General features: G+C 36.2%; 1 protein-coding gene across 1 annotated transcript in view; it reads right to left on the bottom strand.

The window, feature by feature from the left end:
• The window catches only part of LOC116166355 (fat-like cadherin-related tumor suppressor homolog), a 288265-nt gene that overhangs the window by 160220 nt on the left and 117130 nt on the right, over window positions 1-10915 (bottom strand). The gene's annotated exons all lie outside the window — the stretch shown is intronic.

Genomic DNA, 10915 nt, shown 5'->3' with positions numbered 1-10915 from the left:
ATTCATTTAGAACGAGTAACTAATTTTTGACCTGGCGATAAAAAGGTGTAAAAAAAGAGTTCCACCATCCAATTTTCCAACTCGTTGCTACGTTTTCAGCAATATATTATATTCAACCAATACAATTTATATGAGCACTTATTTGAGAGTGGTCAAACCGGAGCATCAGGTTTTAATTTTCAGATTATAAGCCTAGGGGTAAACCGCTGGAGGAAATAGTGTACAAGTTGGAGGGAATTAAGAGGGAATTAGGGTATTTCGAAGGTATTAAAAGGAATTAATAGGTATTTTGAGAATGACCGAGGAAATTAAAGGTATTATGAAGTATTAGTAGGGAATTAAAAGGAATTAAAAGGAAAAGGAGGAAATAAAGAGGTTTGCGCATTCACTAATATACATCAGAATTAAAATGACGCGTCGTTTTACGTCAGTGACTCGTATAGTGCATACCTAGATCTAGCTGTAAACTGTGACGTGCCGGTATAATATTTGGTATAAGATTTTATTAAAGATGCTTGTTTGTATTTAAATTTTTTTATTACTCTGTCTTGGATTAAGTATTTTTCGTTTGTTTTGGTAATAACATTATGTACGGAATAAATTAATATTTTTTTATGGAATTCATAAATTTAAACTTCACCACTCGCTTCACTATGAACCAAAAATAAATTTATATTTTAAAACGTTTATGTGAGTACGGAGAAATCAATAAGTTCAATAAATATAAATTTTAGTAAAGTTTTAACAGGTTTTGTTTGAACAGTTTTAGAGTGTCACAGCCCTTTAAGTAGTGAGGTAGCTTGTTATACATTTGTACTCCAAGAATCATGGGAGAGTTCGCGGTTAATTGTCTTTTAAAAGTGGGGATTTGGAAAAGGTCATTATCACGTAAATTATAGCTATGTGTGTCCTTGTTCCTAATCAGTTTATGAGAAAGTGAAGATTAATTTACAATTTTCAAAAATTAATAAACTAGGAACCGTTAAGATTTCCAGATCTTTAAAGAGACCTCTGCACGAATGAAATTTTGACACGTTTGAAATTGTTCTTATAATGCGCTTTTGGGTAATGAAAATAGCATGCGAGTGAGTAGACGAACCCCATAGACATATCCCATATCGTAGGATGGACTCCACAAACGAGTGGTTTATATTAACGAGTTGATTTAGAGTTAAGACGCGTCTGAGATTTCTAATTAGGTAATTAACCGAACTCAATCTAGCTGCGAGTTTGGAGCAGTGTACTTTCCAGCTTAAGTGGTTGTCAAAATGTAGACCCAAACATTTGTTTGTGAGTAATTTCTCGTCCTTATATGGGACACCAGCAATGACGTGTCATCCGCATATAAGAAATGGGGTACTTCTGTCCCGAGGAAAGTGGGTAGATCATTTATATACAGCAGAAACAGCGTTGGTCCCAGTACCGATTTTGGGTGTAATGCTTGCCAAAACCACGTCTGTTGTTCAAGTTACGAATGAATTTGGACTCTCTACACTATTTCAAGTTATTTCTAAATTGTAAGGTACTTGTCTCTAAAAAACACACCAACCCAAATGACATCGTTTGTGGTTGCGTTACCACCATAATAATTTCATTTCCGAAATTCCTTAACTAACAAGCTACTGTAAGTATTTTTAGTTAATTTTCATATAAAATTTAATGAGCTTGGTTTGACAAATAGCCCCCGAAAGGAATGAAATTGCTAGTCACTCTTTTCGTACAGTTTTTAGGCATGAGGTGACACAATAATCTTGAGTTGCATGTTTTGATTTCAAGACATTTCATTTTGCGAAGGTTCACTCGTATCAAATTAATTGTACCCACTCCTGGGTAATCACTTCCAGCGTGCTCATTAAATAAATTCTCGGTGAGAGATGGTCGTGCGTTCACAAATCAAAAAAAAACCTTGAGGGAGTTTGTCTTTAATAGATACAAAAGGGTTAAATATCATAAATGACAATAATTAGTTTGAAATGATTAATACAGCCAAAAGCATGCTCCAGGCTCTGCATTAATGTACAATGTTTGATAAAAAATAAGATATTATAAAACCTAATTTATTTGCAGAAGTGGAAGTAGGTATAGCTGTTCTTGATTATGTATGTACGCAGTAATCAATTGCGCGACTCACCAAATACAAGTTTAAACTGGTCCTTTAAGGGTGATTACTTTTTTACAGTTGTGGTACCCAAAACAGGTAGTTACGGTTATATATATTTTTGGTGTAGCAGTAGATTAGCTTAAGCCCAGTCGCTTTCTAAATGCCCTAATAACAAAATCCAGAATTACCTAATGAATAATTTATTTGATTTGACTTACCCTTCAGAAGAAGAGGCTTTACACTACATTCGCCGGCTAACGGCCTTAGCGAATCAAATTCTCTTTTTTTATTCTTCACAAATATTTAATTGCAAATCTGCGCTGAGCGCTGGTCTTGTCAATACGGCATTTAGCAGGCAAGTCCTTTATCTTTCAATGACATTCTATTTGGTATAAATTGGGAAAACCGTAAAACGTAGCAAGTATAAAAATACATCCTGATTTGTATGCAACAAAATATACGTTTTATTGCATATAAATCTCGCTGTTTCTCCAAAAAATTAACTTAAATTAAGTAGCAATACACTGAAATGCTACATAATTCAAAATTAGTAAACTCTGCGACAATTATTATTAAAGCTAATAAAAAGGCAAGTGCGGTTTTTGTTAAGAATGAAATTATCAACAGACTTCTAAACACCTGTTTAAAATGCCGACGCCGCCGACGCAATGGACTACATATGTGTGCCTAATTTTAGACTTGGATAGATAAGATGATTGTAATTGTCGTGTATACATTTTTGATTTGGAAAATTATTGATTGAAACTAACGGCAGTTACATGTGTGGAGGTAAATTTCCATACGCAATATTTAGTCACACTTCACCTATTGTCCAACTCCAAAATCATTTTGCATTGTATGCCCAATGTTTAAATGTAAAAATCCAAATTACTTACTGCATTTTACGCGGTACCTAATCTGTGCTTCTCAAAATTCACCCTTAGTTTTCTTGCTTTCGGTACTAGGCATTTTTGGAGACAATTCCGCACAAGATGCACTGTACTTCGCGTTAACACGATCGAATGATTTGGTCATGAGCTATATTTTTGATGGAGGGGCGGTAACGTAAGCAGGTAGAGATTAATTACCTACCTGATGCGCTTATCTGCACATGCGGTCACTTTTACCTTTCAATATTGTTTTGCCGTACCGAATGAAGTCGTTCCTGATAAGATATGACAATATGTGAACTTCAATTTCTTCTAAATTAATGTTCATTCTCACATAGAAACAGCAAAAATCTGACTTTCCTTGTCTACCTTCAAATTGCATTTTGTCACTGAAATAGCTTTCTTTGGCTCGTTCAAAAATAAACTTTACCTTCTAATATAATTGTTTTACTCAATGTTGCCACGAAATAACAATCCCAAATATTGTTATTAATTTATAATACCTGTGAGAAGGTGTGACGTTTCTATATGAAAGCGGCGGTAGTAAAGTATTGGAATGGAGTGTCAAAAGCAAGTATGGGGAAGAATTTAAGAAGATTTCGAAAGGATTTCTATAAGGTTTTATAAGGAACTTTATCCGAATTCATGGATTTCCGTAATCTCCAGGAATTGACGGGAAGCTTAAGGGATTTCTTTGATAACTTGTAAAAATTTTTCTATTGGACCGATTTTGTTTGTTCATATCTTTTGATCGACGCAGAATTGTGTTTTCTTTAATTAACCAAAGAAGTGTAATTCATAAAATATGGACCGTTTTCGAGTTTTAAGCAAAAAACTGAAAAAAGTCCGAACATTTTGAGGTTTTTTGGCTGCCAAAAGTTGTGTCGGGAAAAAATTGGTGTGCATTCTTCAAATAAATGTTATTTGGACCCAAATGGACCATTTAAAATGATAATATCGTTTACGTTTATTATTTTTATTTTCTTCATTTCCAACGGTTCGTGAAATGTGGCCAAAAAAATGAAAATCGGCCACAGCAGGCACGATTATTTTGATATTTTGTGACGGGGTGCTAGTACCACACATATCCAAAGTTTCCCTTATTAGGGAATTATTTCTAGGTAGCGGAGTATTTGCCGAATATGACTGGCCTATACAGGGCGGCCATTTGAAAATGAAACAGCCTATTTTGGGGACCTTAAAACATCTACGAAAAAATCCTCGGACCCATCAAGTTTTTATTCAAGGTGGAATCATTTTTTTGCTATTTTCGCCCCATGAGGACAAAGCCCTAGCGGGGGTGACAAGCGCACCCAAAATTTTAAATCCAATGAGTGCTACCTTATTGTGAAGGTATTTTTATGTGGATTTTAACCCTTAAGTTTTAAATCGCCACTAATTTGTGTAGCCGATACGGGGGCTAATAAAAGTTACAAAAACGCGTCAATAATTACTTATGAAAAAAAATTAGTTAAATAACAAAAATAAATAAAAAGCATTATGCGGGTTACTCTGTAATTGGGCGCAAGCCTGTTGAGGGCCCAGAACAAGAGAGGGATAATAAAAAAATACTGTTTGTTGTTGGTTTTTTTTTCTTTTTAATACTCGTAGGTACATATGCCAATTCTGCAACGGAAATCTTGGTTATTGTTGAAAGCGTTACTATAATAGTGATTTTCTCTTTTTTTGCGAACAATAAAAATGCTAATAGAACTGCAGAGTTATTTAATCTACAACACCAGAATCTACAGGTGCATCGTAAGTACAATTTGGAATTGGTCCAAAAATTTACGGAAACTTGGCCTGTGACTAATAAAAAACGTGAAATGGACAATCCAGTAATAAATGAAGCTTCGGAAGTGGCTATTGTAGGTCATATTGTGCAAGATCCCACACTAAGCACAAGGAAACCGTGTCTGGTATAAAAGCAGCATTCAGAAGGTATTAAAAAAATACACGTTTCATTTTCATCTGTACAAACTACATTTCGTACAAGAACTAAACTGAACAAGCCACAAATAATCAACACTTTCTGTTTAACGTATGTTTTTCTGACGAATGCTCCTTTTTCCTAAACGGTACGGTGAATCGTCACAACTGTCGCTATTGGGCCGATTCAAATCCCAGGTGCACACACAACATCCCGAAAAATTGAATATTTGGGCTGGCATTTTTGGTAACCATATCGTAGGCCCTTTCTTTTTACCTGGCAATTTAACAGAAGAGATGTACCTGGAGTTATTAGAAAATACGATTCATCCAGCATTAGTGGAGATACTAGAAATTAAGAACGAGTGCTTGAAAAATCGTCTAGTATTTCAACAAGATGGTGTGCCACCCCACTATGCTGCAAGGGTTCGTCAATATTTGGACGAAACGTTTCCAGCACAATGGATTGGAAGAAGAGAAGCTATTCAATGGCCTCCTCGTTCCCCGAATTTAAGTCTGTTAAGATTTTTTTATGGGGTCATTTAAAAAATAAGGTATCATTCAACCCCCCATTCGATTTAAAATTTTGGGGGCGCTTGTCACCTTTTGCCCTCAGGGGGGCGAAACTAGTAAAAAAATGGTTCCCCCTTGAATAAAAAATTGACGGGTCCGAGGATTTTTTCGTAAATGTTTTAAGGTTCCCAAAATAGGCTCTGTTTCGTTTTCAAATGGCCACCCTGTATGTAAGAGGGAAGAAGAGGCTTCATGGCAAAAGCCCCCTATATCTTCTTTGTGGAACTAAATAGGCGGTTAACAATTTGTCCATTTACGATGTCTATCTAGTGTAGTATTATCGTTGCCACATGCCAATGCATACAGCATTATATAGCTCCAAAAAGGGCATAATTCTGTCGCAGAGTGGTGCTTATTGCTTAGAAACCATAGCAAAACACTCAAAATAGACTAGACTAGAGCCTGCACATCTACACTACATCAGAAAGCTTTTAGTGAAAATTTGAATTCTCTAGCTATTGTAATTACTGAGGTCTCAGTCGGACAACCAGCCAGCCATAACGAATATAATAGCGTATTTTTTCCAAAAATGCCCTAAAAATCTGCTGGTGTATTATTGCTAGAAACCTCTGTTACTTAAAATACTACAAGCAAAATATCTATTACATTTGAAACTCATTTGATGTCATGCGTTTCATTTTTTCAAAGCTAAATTTGTTCCTAATAGCAGACAGAGGTAATATTCGGTAAATGATCTACGATTGTACAGATCACATTTTCAGGGTAAAATATATTCACTACAATACGAAAAGTAATAAAAGGTTAGTCGAGAGGTTAGTCAAACAAGCATCAAACGTTACTTTGTTCAACAAAATGCTAAGTGAAAATATTTCGAAGAAACATTTTTCACTGAAATAAATGAAATATAAAATGTGCTTTCGAAAGCTCTACAGTGTGCGTACCTGACAGAGGCTTGCTAGTTGGAAGGAATGTCGCATGTCATTTCTAAACTGAATGCGTACGAAAAAACTTAGAATCTTTAATTAGTTCTCACCTAAAGTTATGAATAAAATCTGCAAAGAAATTGTAGGAAGAAGCGAATATAAAAGTGTGCCAAACAATGTCACTACATGTGCACCTCCACTTTCCAAGAGATACGCTTCTACAAACAGATACATTTTTTTTTCAGTAGCGAGTCACTTTTTATGTTGACAAGTTTTGTGAAAAAATATCTGACAAAAACACAAACAACAACACATTTACAAGAGTACACTTAAGAGACCCCGCCAACCTTCGCTTATTTTTTTGTCGCGCCACCATCCCCCTTTTTTCTGGACTTTCTTTGATGTTTTATTGCGCTGTCTTCTCCCTACCGTACCTGCTCTCGAAATTAGACGAACGTAATTATTCGACAGAAAATTCGATTAACTTTATTATCGGTTAAAGTATTGATACAAAAGGGGGTTTCTGCGGTAGAAAAGGGAGGCGACGAAGAGATATATTACAATTTTATTTGCTATAAGCGAAGCTTTGCGCAAACAGAAGTTGTGCACATCAAACACCAATTAAATTAAAGTACGCTTGGTATTCTGCTCGCATACAAATGAATTACGTTTGGCTAAAGCTCCGCTTTAATACGTTGCATTCTGATTTAACTTTCAACTATTTCTTCTTCGGGCTTCATCTCAATTTTATTACATTTTCAGCGGTACCTTTTACGTCCGCATTTATTGCCTCTAAATTATGTAATTGCAAAATTAAATAAAGTGACTATCGACGCAGTCGAATCAGTTTATTTCACTGACGTCGTAAATCCTATGATACAACTTCTCCACTTAGTCAAGATGGTGTAACTCGAGCGAATAGTAAATTGTCAGCCAGCATATGACAAAAAAAGCAAAAGAAATGGAGTAATTAATATTTGATCACAAATACAAAGTAAATTGTAGTTAAATGAATTATAAAAAAAGACAAAACTACACAGTGCAAAGTTTGGTTAATTAATTTCGGTCGACACACATCGTTTGTACATTAACGCTGTATCTACGGTACTTCTAAAATTGTGCAGGACACAGTGGGGCAACTAAGCAAAATATTACAGTATAACCAAGATAGGGTAAAGATATCTGAAAAAGGCATTAGATACAAACAGCGATTTGAATAAATGAAAAGAGACCGAGAGAATTTTGTTCGATCAAAATTTTCGGTTTGATATTGGAAGTTAATTTGAATATTCTTTAATGAAAACAAGTTTGTGTGGGTTTTGATGAATGTTTTAGTAGCCGCGTGGGCATATCTGCAGTCGGTCTCCCTTAATTTGAATAGACGCAAATCAGTGCCAGTAGTTAAAACATCAGATTTCTGTGCCTCAATCAAAAAAGATCTACTCAATTTGCAAATCGATCTTCAGGAATCACGTGCCTGCTGCTTTAAATATTGAAAGAAAAATGCAATGTAACGGGCTTAAATGGATTTGCATGTTAGTATGCAATTGGGGTTGCGGCCGCCTTGTTTTTTTTCTTTCTGCAATTATGAGCCTCCACTTGCAGACGGAATTTTAATTTGGAAGATTCGTCCCACTTTAAGGGTAGAATGAGCAGATTTTATGTAGTTCTAAGTACCACTTAAGTTGTAAATTTCAAATTAACTTCATGTGTTGAATTATTTTACTTTGATGCGATGGGAGCAAGATAAGAAAATATAAGTGGTTACGCAGACACGTAGAGATCTCGTGCGCTCAAAATTCATAATTTACCAATATGTGAAAACCCGAGGCGCTGCAATTTCGTATACCATCAGCGCAGTTTATTGTGACGGGGATTTTTTCTATCCCCCCCTTTACCTTTTGCCAAGATTGAATTCTTTTTATCTGTAATTAATCAAGATCTCCAATCCTGAATTCATTAAATTATTTTAAACTGCATGACATAACGGTACACGTGAGAAAGTTGGACAACTTACGGTCTGAAGATGTTTGACCACAGCGTTTTAAATACATTATCGCAAGATCTAGCCTACTGTCAAAGCTTGTGTAATAGATTTGTTATAAAAATGGGGTTCGTGACATTCGGCTTTAATTTACACATCACAGAATTAAAATACGACCAAGCATTGTATGCAATGCTAATAAATTATAGAGGGTTGTTTTATTATAACTACCCAATTAAGTTTCAGTCAAAAATCCGAACTTTATTTAAAATGAAATCGGTTACACTAACTTAATGTACAACTGCAAGTTTTCAAAGTCCACCATTCAATAGTAAGAATTCGAAGCTATACATTTCAATAAATGCGACAATTTTCCTTCGTTTTATATATTACTGTAACGGAAACGCTCCAGACATGACGCCGCCTTTGGCGCTCTGGAATTTTCTACGCGCGCGATAGTGGGATTTGTGTAGGAATATTCGAGACTGTACGCGAATGTTCTGGACTTACATTGCTTGCGTGTATAAATGGTTGCGGACCGAACTTCGCGGCAGTTTTACTATCGAACGAGATCGAATACGGACGAAACATTGAGCGTGAAAATCTGATAGAAATTGCGAAGTGTGTGATATAAATAATCGATATAAATTGTACGGTTTTTATAGTGTTTTAGTTTTGTTTAATAAATATTGATATAAATCGAACCCGAATCACGTTACATTACTTTGATATAGAAAATATGCTATGTTATATGGCAATTTTGTGCGATGTTTTATCAATCAAAGTAGATAGGCTATGAGAGTTCTGGCCCACTTTTGGTCAAAATCCCATGTTATTTCCCATAAGAAATTCTAAGGTCCATTTCGGTCATTTTTGTATCACTTCTGTCATGTGCGCATGCGCGTCCCGGGCTCGCCGGCAGGGATGTCGTTGGTCGCAGGGGCCGGAGTGTGGTATTTCGGAGAGGCGTTGGTCCGGGCAGCCGGGGTGTGGGAGTTGTGTGGGAACTTTTACCGCCTCAGCTTAATCGACTTATTTCGACAGCCGTGGTGTTGGTATAGGCTCTCGGGGTGAGGGACTGTTTTTCCGTCCAATTAGTTTCGCTCCTTTTTTTTCGGCAGCCCGGGTCAAGGTTATTTTGGGAGGCATCAGTTCGGATCGAGGTTCGAACCTACTTCCCTGCGCACTTACTGCTGTATCAGAGGTCGGATAACCAACTGCGCTACCAGAACTATTACTTATCGACTGATATAGATGAGCCGTGTCTTTCCGTTTGCCTCATATTTTTGACAGTTATGCTTCTCATAAGCGTTGCGGTAAATTTGTAGGCGCGGGGATTCGAACCATCGATCTTTACATTAGAATCATCCATCTGAACCACTCGGCTACCGCGCCTTAATCATATCTACGTTAAAACAATCATAGGTAGGTAATTACTTGTGCTATTTATAGAATAAAAGGAAGCATTGTAGAAAAAATCGTTCCCCGATTCTCTAATTATTAAAACGAGAATTAGTCGACGTGTTGTTTAGATTTCCTATAATTATATGACATTGCATCATCCAGCTGTAATACTAGGTAACTTGTACTATCCAAGTCGTACGTGTATGGATGTTCTTCATATTCATTTTGCGATTATGGATAAAAATAAATGTTATATGGAATAGACTTCCTGGGATGGAATGTGTAAAAATGATCGGTCAGCTATTATACAATCGTCCTCTCCCTTACTACTTCATTGATGAAAGCATTGTAAATTTAATTACGAAGAATAATTTCAAATTCCAATACATAAATAGAACAAATGCAATTCTCGTATCATAGTACGCATTCAAAAATTATTCTGGGGCGTATTAGAATTCTTTTTGGGGAGCTTCATGGTAATACAAGCGGTATTTGGCAGCTACGGGAATGAAAAAAAAACAACTGAAGAAAAACTGCGCTACATTGGTAATCTTTCCCGCGATTTTACGTATAGTAACACTTTTGGCAAATTCTTTTTACCACCGCGCACATCAAAAGTTCGTCGGGGAACATTCCAATATAGGAAATGCACCGCGATTTTTTCGTGTCCATTTTTGTGAAGGTACCTTCTGCATTAGCGCGCACGCAAGGTTCTTTTTTACTGTGAGTTCGAAATTTCGGGCGGCTATGAGGTATCCAAATACGAGTAAGTGCATATCCTTTTTGCGGAAAAGCAATTTCTTACATCCCCCAATCTCATAATGAAGCCGCCATGCCTACTTGAACGATTCAGTATTGCATTATTATGTTCACACACTAAAAAGTGTAATTGGTCCATAAAATACGCGTTGCACTCATTGCAAATGCTTACCCCACCCCAACGAGCACCCTGTCGTGTTGGACTGGAGAATGGAGATGAAAGTAAATTAATTTCAAGTTCAAAATATAAACCTATAAACAAATGCAATTCTCGTTAGCGGTACCTAATAAGTATCTCTGCTCTTGGATAGTACTCATTCAGCACAAACTATCTGAGCCCTCACTCAACGGTATTATAATTCGTTAGCTCTGTAGATAATTATTATGCAAA

This window comes from Photinus pyralis, unplaced genomic scaffold (assembly GCF_008802855.1).
Source record: "Photinus pyralis isolate 1611_PpyrPB1 unplaced genomic scaffold, Ppyr1.3 Ppyr1.4_LG3b, whole genome shotgun sequence".
Lineage (NCBI taxonomy): Eukaryota > Metazoa > Arthropoda > Insecta > Coleoptera > Lampyridae > Photinus > Photinus pyralis.
The sequence above is the reverse complement of the archived record's forward strand: the minus strand, read 5'-3'. Positions and strand labels throughout refer to the sequence as shown.